Source organism: Vitis vinifera, chromosome 9 (genome assembly GCF_030704535.1).
Source record: "Vitis vinifera cultivar Pinot Noir 40024 chromosome 9, ASM3070453v1".
NCBI lineage: Eukaryota > Viridiplantae > Streptophyta > Magnoliopsida > Vitales > Vitaceae > Vitis > Vitis vinifera.
This window is the reverse complement of record NC_081813.1, coordinates 8524946-8536717: the sequence shown is the minus strand read 5'-3', so window position 1 is coordinate 8536717 and position 11772 is coordinate 8524946.

Here is an 11772-nt window from a genome sequence, read left to right as displayed (position 1 = left end):
TCCAAGGTCTAGGATCGAAGTAATCTAGGATTTCCTACATATATGTACATTAATGAGTCATACACAATTGTCTCAGATACCAAAACTAACACAATAGAACTTTAAAATATCAAAATATCAAATTTGTAAATTTATATTGAATTTCTTACATCAACATCTCAACTTCCAATATAGCTTGATAAAGGAATCATTTTACAGTCCTCAACAGCTTAAATTGATGCTACTGGACAGATATTTCCCTTTACTAAACTCTATTGAATCTAGCCTTCCTTTTATCGAACTATTCTTTTCAACAACAAAAAGTATATGCATATATTGGATTGACAAGGATGTATCGAAATGTGATTCAATACTACTAATCTTGTGTTGGTTAGAGCAACAATCTCCTTACAACATCTTCCCAATTTTATACCTTAGCTTTGTATAGAAAAATAGTTAAACAACAACTTCTATATTGAATAATTTTGTTCTAGCCTTTCTACTACCAAAATGAAGTATTGAAATGCACAATGCTCATTTTAATACATCATGTTATATTTTCAATTTCTTCCTTCTTCTTGAGTCCTACACATTTTGATTTTCCTTGCCTTGTTATTTTGGATGAGAATAAGCTTGTATTCTTCCTTTTTTCTTTTTTCTTTTTTTGCACAATTATCACTAATGTTCAATATTAATTCCAAAGGGGGTACTAGTTCAACTCATAGGTTAAAGGAGACAATTTGTAGGGTTTTTCAATCAAAAATGATCTTTTAAAACTTATACAACTGTATAATTTTGCATACAAATAATCTCTATTACCTTTTCTTTAATTCAGGCTTCTAGTTTCAAAATTTTAAACCTTGCATATTATGTTAAATCATGATATTAAACCTTTTGGATTTTCTTGTGGAAAATGCTACCTAGTACTCTCAAATACTAAATCAATGTTTTTGCTTTTGGGGACTTAGACATCTTTGTAGGCATAAAATAAAATAAAAAATAAAAAATAAAAATAGGGGATTAAATTACCACTAAACTTGGTCTTCAAAAATTGTAATTTCATGGTTCAACAAAATTTGGGCTCATTGGACACATGGCACAATTTTGGAAGACTATGAAATTAAGTTTTCAAATCAAAAGGGAATTTTTTTAAAAAAATAAATATTCTCTTACTGATAAGTTTCCTTAAAAACAAGGGAAACTAATCTCCAACTAAAAATATATATATAATAATAAAATAATTATATTACTATTATTTTGTCGGTAAAACCTCCCAAACAAGAAAAGTTGTGAAAGTCAAGGAACTAAAATATCAGGAATTCAAAATTCAATTTCCTATCTTCACCTATAAATAAAGGTGACTTCCTTCAAGAAAATGCAAATCAAGAAAATGAGTTCCACAAAATCACTCCACGCAAGAAATGTGGTTTCACAAAGAAGAAAAAATTTCACAAAATCTCCTAGCAAGTTCGAGAAATCACATAAAAACAACACACGTATTCTTCGCCTTTCAAAAAAGTCATTCAAGAATAAGTCACTTTAAACCCTCGACTGACTTTCAAAATCAAGAAAACACTTTCGTCGTCAACTTTCAAATTATGATCACAGTCATTCAAGAATAAGTTGATTTAGGCCCTCGATTACTTTCAAAATCAAGAAACATTTTCATTGTCGTCTTTCAAATTGTGATCAAGGTGAAAAAAATCAGAGGAAAATATTATTTTGTAAAAAAATATTACCACAAAGATTATATCCCCACAATTATTACTTTTAATAAATTTTTGTTTCACATATTTTTTTATTGTTTTGTTTACATTACAGGACTTCACGAAATTTATGCATATAAATTTCTGGCACACCCAGTGACACCTATTTGCCTCTCATTTCTTTCTCTAAGAAATTGATCACTACTAAAATGATGGCATCTAAAAATACTCAAGTTATGTATGTCAACAAAAGTGATAACAAGATTGTCATTACTCAAACGACACATAATACCTCTACAGGCCTCACAACTCATAGCAAAGCAAAATCAACTACTGCACCTTCAGCAAAACTAGCGTGCTACAAGCACACTTGTTTGATAAAAGAGACATGCAATAATTACCAACCGCTCATCGCCTTAGCCTCTTTATGGGAAAAAGGCCAAAGTCCTCATTGTTGGGAAAAACATCTTTCAACACTAAAGGACTCTAAGGATAAGTCCCCCTACTTTGTTGTCGATGTCAACTCTAGCACTAACTCACACTCTAGATCACCAACTAGGATGTCAAAGAAAGACAACTCCTCCAACGATTCTGACTCTTTTACTTATTCCTTCACAATGACTGTACCAGTAAAGACAATAGGCACTACATCTATAGAGAACAATTAATTGATATAGCTCGTGCAATCGCCAAACTCACCAAGACCATCAAGGAGAAAGATCTGCAAATAACATCCTTCATGAACAAGGTTGAAGCACAGGCCCAAAGTATGGTTGAGTCATGCCAAGGACTTACTCACTCTCAAAAAATTATGTCTCTAAGTGATGCAACGCATGCATCTAAGTTAGTGCAAATCAAAGGGAAAACTATTGAATCTACCTTAATGGCGTCGTTATATGTCCAACAACTTCAAGACATGATCACTAATACCATTAAAGCACAGTATGGCAAACCCTCACAAAGTACACCCATGTACTCTAAGTCTTACACCATGAGGATTGATAACCTACGTATTCCTATGGATTATTAACCTTCAAAGTTCCAGTCATTCAATGGAAAAGGAAATCTAAAGCAACTCATTGCCATTTCATTGAAACTTACAACAATGCAAGTACAGAGGGTGACCTCTTAGTCAAACAATTTATTTAATCCCTCTAAGGGAATGCCTTTGATTTGTATATCGACCTTGCACCCAAGTGCATTGACAGTTGGGACCAAATGGAGCTCAAATTCCTCAACCGCTTTTATAGCACTAGGCGAATTATAAGCATGATGGAGCTTACCAATACCAAGCAATGGAAAGATGAGACAATTGTTTACTACATCAATCATTAGCGTTCCTTAAATCTTAATTGGAAGAATAGATTATTCGAGGTGTTGGTTGTGGAGATGTGCATACAAGGCATGCATTGGGATCTTCTATACATCTTCCAAGGGATACAACCCCATACCTTCAAAGAGTTGACTACATGAGCACATGACATAGAGCTTGTTATAAAAACAAATGAAAGTAAAAACATGTTTATGGAAGAAATTGAAGATAGCATTGGGCGCAAAAGCATCATCGATGAGGATGAAGAAAGTGTGACATCAAATTTCACTACAATTATTTTCAAACCTCAGCACTCTATAATGCTCCAAAAAACAAAAAACAAAAAGAATTTTCTTTCAAGTAAGCAAGACTAGACAAAAGTCACTCATAAGTTGGATTCTAAATCATTCGAACAAGGCATCACTACAAATGTTCAAACAGAAAACAAGGTGAAGCTTATGGATACACTTCAATTGTTCAATACAACAAAAGTTTGAAAAGTAGTGATGCTCCTTAAAACATGAGCCTAATGTGAATATTGCTCCTAGCCTACAAGAGCTTAAATTGTAGTAACAAAAACAAAAAATCGAACTTAATCCAAATGAAGAAAAAAAAAAATCTTTGTTGGCAAACTTCTTAAACCAAGGATTAAACTTCAAATATTCTTCACCAAGCTCGTGGAAAAATATCAAACATGATACATAAGTGTCATTCATCTACCTTCAAAGTCAAAGAAGACAAAGTTGAGTTCTTCAAAACACTCGAGGAAATTATTTATAAGTTTACTTAAAATCAAATCATCATTGACTATTGATTAAACTTTGTTCCAAGGATATGTGTTTATCACCCTTAAATCAAAATCAAATCCAAAAAATCAAGCTTCAAAAAAAGGATCATACTCCAAACATTTTTCACCAAGCCCATGGAAAAATATCAAACACAATACAAAAGTATCATTCATCCACCTTCAAAGCCAAAGAAGACAAAGTCGAGTTCTTCAAAACACTAAAGGAAATTATTTATAAGTTTACTTAGGATCTAATCATTATTGACTCTCAATTAAACTTTTCTCCAATAACATGTGTTTACCATCCTTGGATTGAAGTCAAGTCTAAGCATGGTAAATTATGTAACAAGTCATAGAAGAATATAAAACATAATACAAAGTGTCATTTATTTACCCTCAAGGCTGAAAATCAAAACGAATTCAAAATATCTTCTTTTGTTCTTCAAAATACTTAAGAAAGATCTTCACAAGTTTGGTTAAAAATAAGTCATCTTCAACCATCAATTAAAGTTTGTTTCAAGAACATGCATGTGGACCCTCACCCGATCCACCAGACCGACGCGACTCGCTTTTAAAAAAAAAAAAAAAAATGAAAAAGTTGAGTTTTCCAGTTTTGAAAAACCCGCCCCCGGTGAGGAACGGTGTTGTATGGAGTCGCCATTTACTTTTTATTTTTTTTTAAAATGGGGAAAATTAAGTAAGAACAAAAACCCCTAATGACCCTAGTATGGAAAAAGCGGCCTGCGAAAACTAGATTTTGGGTCCGGGGATCAGGTTACCCATTAGGAAGGTACCTCATGCGAGGTAGCACCCCTCTAGGCCCGGAACTCGGTCTCTAGTAATGAATTGGGTATGTGGGAGCATATGGGTCAAAGATGAAACCCTAAGCTAAATAGATGTTATGAATCACACAATCCTAATTGGTATTTGGCATACATATGAATTCAACCAACCAAAACAATGGGTGCGTACCTATGGTCCCCAGCCATGCGCTGCATAAAAGGTCAGCTAAACACAGATAAACACATAACAAACATTCAGGATTAAGCACCATGCATGCATATGATTCAACAATCAAAACCAACGATGCATACCTGTGGTCCCTAGCCATGTGCTACAACAGAGGGTGAGTCAGCCACGCAACATGTATTCAAAATCAAGCATCAAAGCTTGTACCAAAAAGGAAGATAGCTGGTTGAAATGAGGTAAGGGACTCCCCAAATGTCATACAAATCGAACTAGACTCATCTAGACCACACCACCCATAACTTCAAAATTGCCCATACTAAATGAAATCAAACACTGACTTAAACCTTCAAGATGGCTCACAAGTGCCCTATAACAAATGGGTTTGAGCCCCAATGGATAAGAACTCGAAAAATGCCAAAATCGAGGGCTACCTAAAGTCCTCCAGCAGAACAGGTTGAGCTAGTTCTCAACTGGTACAACCTATTGAGAAGAATTCCCAAATTTTTCTAGAAAACTCCTAAATGAGTGAGGATTCAAACAAAAGAAACAGTTCTCAATTCCGAGCCCGGATGAGTGAGAACCAAACAAAGAAAGGTTAGGGGTTCTTCATGGCTGACAGAGGCAGCCAACTATGGTGCTGAACCGGTTGAACCGGTTCCCAACTGGTTCATACGGTTGATAAAAAATCCCAAATTTGGTCAGAAAGTTTCTAACTGAATAAGGAAGCAAACAAAAAAAATGGTTCTCAATTCCGAACCCGGATGAGTGAGAACCAGACAAAGAAAGGTCAGGGGTTCCTCATGGCTAACAGAGGCAACCAGCTATGGTGCTAAACCGGTTGAACCGGTTCCCAACCAGTTCAGACGGTTGATAAAAAATCACAAATTTGGCCAGGAAGTTTCTAACTGAATAAGGAAATAAACAAAAGAAAAGGTTCTCAATTTCGAGCCCGGATGAGTGAGAACCGGACAAAGAAAGGTCAGGGGTTCCTCATGGCTGACAAAGGCAGCCAGCTATGGCGCTGAACCAGTTGAACCGGTTGAACCGGTTTAGTCGGTAAATGAAAAATCCTAAATTTGGTAAGAAAGTTTCTAAACCATTCATAACCAATCAACAACAATCATGTGTGGCCTTTATTACCCACACCCAAGCAATAAAATCTTCATATCAAAGGAAATAAAAGATGATGCAGAAGGAGAAAACGCATATGAAGAAGATGAAGATAAACTGCAGGTAAAAAAAAATTCAGCCTACTTACCTCAGAATCTCCACCAGATATGATCCGTGTATGCCGATGATGACCTCCAAAAAATGAGATGTTGTAGTTCTCCTCTTCAAAATAACCACAGTGCTGAAGCTTTCCCCCACGCTCTTAACTCAGAAGGTGCCCTGACCTTCTGTTTTTCTCACCAGCAAAATATCCCCTCTCCAAAGTGCCCTCATTTTCCTTTTTTTTTTTTTTCCTTTTCACCTTTTATACTCATACCCCTCTCAGCATTTGAGCCTCCTGGGTTCCTTCCCCTTCAGCACAGAAATCCCCTCCATCAGCATGGAAAACACACCCCCCATTATTTCTCTTGCACTTACGAGGCCAGCTCACTCCCTTCAGTTTTCAGCTTGCTTCACCACCAAGAATCCATATGGATTCGTGGTGGGCTACAAGGAACCCAAACCAAGGCCCAAAATGGGCCCACAACATTGCCCAAAACCGATCTGGAGCTTATGGGCTTGAGCCATGTAGGATTTGGGTCCCAAAATTACCAAAATTAGTGTTTTACACCAGCTGACTCGATGAACCGACTGAACTGGCTGAACCAGATGCCAACCGGTCGAACAGGTTGCAAAAAAATTTGAAAATTTGACAGAATGTTCCTAGAAGAGTGAAGAATCCATGAAAAAAATGGTGTGCAATTCCAAGTTTGAATGAGGGAGCTATGATCAAAATAATTACCAAAAATCAGTGTTCTACACCGGCTGACTCGATGAACTGGATGCCAACCAGTCGAACCGGTTGCAAAAAATTTTGAAAATTTGACAAAATGTTCCTGGAAGAGTAAGGAATCCATGAAAAAAAACGGTGCGCAATTTTGAGTTTGAAAAAAGGAGATATGATCAAAACAAGCCCGAGTGCTCCGAACCTCAACATGCCCCTATAAACTCCAACTAAGCTAAAACATCGGGATGACCCCACTTCCTTCCTATAGGGTGATGTGAACAACTAGGAAAATGGCCACGATGACCCTCCAAAATGAACCACATACGCACCACAATGGACCACAGACAAGCCCACACGAGGCTCGGACACCGACTAAGCCCAAAAGGGGCCCTAGTGGTGCCATATGAGAACGATGGGTGCAGGTGACACCCAAAGGATAAATGTCAGTGTCGAGGGACAAAATTGAGGGTCTACAATGCATTTACCACCCTTTGATCAAAATCAAGACAAGTGACACTCTTGGCTAAAATGAGCTTAAACTACATATGACATCAAAGTAATAAAGTTCAACACATGTTTAGGGATGGCAAGATCTTTTCATGAGGTTTAAAAAAAAAAAATGGAGGCCATACAAGTGATATATATATATATATAGTAAAATTTTCATGGAGGGCTTGCATCCCATAGGACTCAACATTGTGGCACAATCCATATCATAGGTCTCCATGACATAATTTTCATACCAAAAAAAATTATAGAGTGAGACTTACAATTTGGAAAATCGTCCAAAGATTGAAAGAGTTCTCCAAGAGAGTTCAAGTCAAGTTTCTCTAGGGAGGACAAATTAAAAGAGGATACAAAGTGTAAAGAAAGAAGGAAAACATAATAGTGTTTAGAAAAAGTGACTTCCTATTAAAATATTTCTTTGGAAAAAAAAAATGAAAGTTAACTTCAAGACTCACCCCATACACATGACGATACATGTACGTAGTGCACCATGAAGTGGGGGCATATATATATATATATTTGGGCTCATTGGACACAAGGCACAACTTTGGAAGACTATGAAATTAGGTCTTCAAATCAATAGAGAATTAAAAAAAATCGATATTCTCTTATTGATAAGTTTCCTAAAAAACTAGGGAAACTAATCTCCAATTAAAAAAATAATAATAATACTATTATCTTATTGGTAAAACCTCTCAAAGGAGAAAAGTTGTGAAAATCATGAAACTAAATCCCTTGGATTAAGCAACTAAATGTTGGGAATTCAAAATTCAATTTCATATCTTCACCTATAAATAGAGGTGACTTCCTTCAAGAAAAAAGGGGAGGGAAATCAGAAAATCCAAATAAAAAAAAAGAGATCAAAAAAACCGGATTAGGAAAACAAGGTCCACAAAACAACTCCACATGGTGAAAAAAGGTTTCACAAAGAAGAAAAAGTTTCACAAAATCTCCTAAAAGTTCAAAAAATCACAAAATCACAAAAGAATTAACACCACACATGTTCTTCGCATTTCGACAAAGTCATTCGACAATAAACCACTTTAAGCTCTTAATTGACTTTCAAAATCAAGAAAATACTTTTATGGACTACTTTTGAACTGTGATCAAAGTCATTTGGGAATAAGTCACTTTAGGCCATTGATTAACTTTCAAAATCAAGAAAATATTTTCATCGTCTACTTTCGAATTGTGATCAAAGTCATTCGGGAATAAGTCACTCTAGGCCCTTGATAGACTTTCAAAATCAAAAAAATATTTTCATCCTCATTTTTCAAATTATGATCAAGGTGTAAGAATCGGAGGAAAATATTATTTTGTAAAAGAATATTACCACAAAGATTGTATCCCCATAATTATTAATTTTAATAAATTTGTGTCTCACATATTTTTCTATTAGTTTGCTTATATTACAGGACTTCATGAAATTCGTGTGTACAATCTTTTCATTGAAAATTTTATATTTTTACACTCAAATAATGAATCACCCACTAAAGCACCCAAGTAGTTGTCTTGTGAAACCAAAGAGACTGAATTCAAGTGTATTTGGAATGCAAATGGAAGATTGAAACTAAGATGATTGATTGAAAAAGTTAATTGTTTAAAAAAAAATTGCATTAGGGCAACGGGAATAGAAAAAAAGCAAGTTGAGTATATCTCAATTAATGAAGCTATGATGGAGAGAAAAATGTAGTTGGAAGGCTCTACAATAGTTCAAATACCGTATTTCAACTTGGGAAAATGCAGCTTATGAGTTCAAATAGCTCATGAGAAAAGAGGCAGAGAAGCAATTGAAGTTCGAATGGTTCTAGGAAATATCAAACAATGTCTTCGAAGTTTGACAACAAGATTTTTATATTTTGAATAGGAGAGAATGGTTTTAAAGGAGCATTTGAATTGCTAGGTGGCTTTAAAGTTTGTGTGAGTAGGCTTTACATAAAAAAAGGCCATTCAAACTAATATTCTTCATTGTATTAGTTCACATGAGAATCTCCAATTCACATGGTGAGGCATTCAAAGCATTCTTTGAAGTCTATTAACGAGGAAATTTGCATGTTCCCTTGAATTGTTAGCTACCTTTTTTAAATTTTGGGTTTTTTTTATTAAAAATCCAAATTTTGAAATTTAACATTTCATCCTTTTTTACCTCATTTTGACATAAATCCCCTCACTTTCTCCTTATAAAAATAATCCTTTCTTTTAAATTTTATATATAAATATTTGAAATGATAAAGGATATTTATGTCCAAAATGAGTTATTTTAAAAATATATATATATGAGAGGAGTTAAATTCATAACATCCCTTTTAATCAATCAATTCTTAAATTTTCTTTAATACCAATATAGTGTTTACTTGATCAATTAGTTGTATGTTTCTTAAGGTTATATTCAATGAGATTGCGTAAATTCATTATAATAAATTTTAGGAAATAAATTTGAGATAAAAATTTTGACTAAATTCCAAACTTAATATTTGAGAGAATGAATTTTATTTTAATAATCTTTTCTAACCTTGACAAATTGTTGTATCCAATATCAACCTAGGTATATTTTGAGCTTCTACCTACTTGATGGAAATTGGTTTGTGTTTAAGATCAATCTTCATTACAAGGATCAATCACAATACTTAATTGAGTTGTGGGATTTTTACAATTGATTGTTTTCTAAAACAAGATTCTTACATCATTTGCTTTGATAAACAAATCATAGTTTTTTACCTTCCATTATTTGATCTTGGATTATCATATACACACTTTGTGGACAATATCTAGATTCATATACCATTGGTTTTCCTTTTCCATTTGATAGCAAAGGAGGATACATCTATTTGGTGGAACAACAGGATTTTTAGAGATTTTGATCATACGAAGGGGAAGGGAAGCAATCGACTACTAGTCACCTTTTGTGCCCATGTGCCAAACTACATATGATATTTTAATCCTAAGTTAAAATGTAAAATATACATATCTCTTATATCATAAATTTATTTATCAAATTTTATTTCTTTATATTAATGATCTTGCAAAATAAAATAAAAAAATTAGTAATTAAATTTATGATTAAAAAATAAGAATTGAAAAATATTTATAAAATAATATTAATATTAATATTTATTTTATATATATATATATATATATATTGAATAGCATAATAAAAAAACTTTTATTTACAAAGTTTAAATATTTTAATCATGAATATTGAAACAAATTTTCATTTTTTTAAAATAGAAAATATTGAAATGCAATATAATTTTCATTTTAAATATTTAAAATAATATATGCTCTACTTTGTTTTTTATTTATTTTATAAATTAAATATAAACATAATGTAACATATTTCATTAAATGTGTTATCTTAGATATAATATTCATTAAATTTAATATATAAGGATATTATATCTTATTTGAAATTATATCTTAAGATATTTATTTCTCATCTAATAAAATCGAATATCCTAACGGTTTAGAAGTGAAATCATTTAACTATTATATGCAAAATAGATTTAAATATATAGAAAAGTTCGTTATAGATATAAAAAAAAATTGCCATATTAAGGAGGTTATATATTTAATTCAATTTAAAAATTAATTTGAACTATTTTACCATACTAATATATAATTGTATCCCATAGGGTTATACATATTTCTCTTATGAGCTCAAAAAAAAAAAAAAAAAATCATATTGAAGTATCCTCATCTCAAATGTTATTTTTAATATGTCTTTATAATAATTAATTTTAAAAGTTGTACAATATACCATATAAGATATATATGTTTTACTGTCTCTTTAGAAGAGGAAAGGGTGAACAATGAATAAGCCACTAATCTTAGCTTTCCAAGGTCTTGCAAGAGGGGCATGTGAGTGGAGCATTTGTACCCACATAGAATAAATTAATGGAGGAGAAAGGTAGGGTTTTCTTTCTTAAATTATTTTAATAATAACTTTGCCTTATACAACATTAACAAATGAAGAAGGTGAATTTTATATTTTGATATCTTTCTAAAAAAAAGTCTTAGTCTATTAAAAAAATAAAAATATTATTGGCTTGAAATCTTTTTTTTTTCTTTTCTTTTTTTATATTTTTTATATTTTCTTTTTATAAATAAAAAATACATTTAGTAATGATTATAAAAAGTGTTTCTAATATTTTTAATACTTGAAAAATAAAAAGTTTCATGAAAACTCAATTTAAATAAAAGATTATTTGATTAAAATGGTCATTGGAAACTCGATTTTAAAAATCTAACACTTCATCCCCTTTTTGCCCTCATGTTTTTTTTCTTTTTGTAAAAATAATATTTTTTTTAATATATTATTAATACTTGAAATAGTTAAGAGCACTTATGTCAAAAATTGGCTACTCCCGGAACAAAAACATAAAAAATGACAAATTCATAAATATGAGAACTATTTCATCTCTTTTAATCGATTATTTCTTAAATATAACCAAAATATTTTCTTTCTTTATATTTTTTATATTATTTAAAAAAAAATTTACCAACTTTCTTCTTGAAATCTCTCAAACCAATTACCAATTCATTGTTAATTAAAAATTACTAATTCTCTTATGCCAAG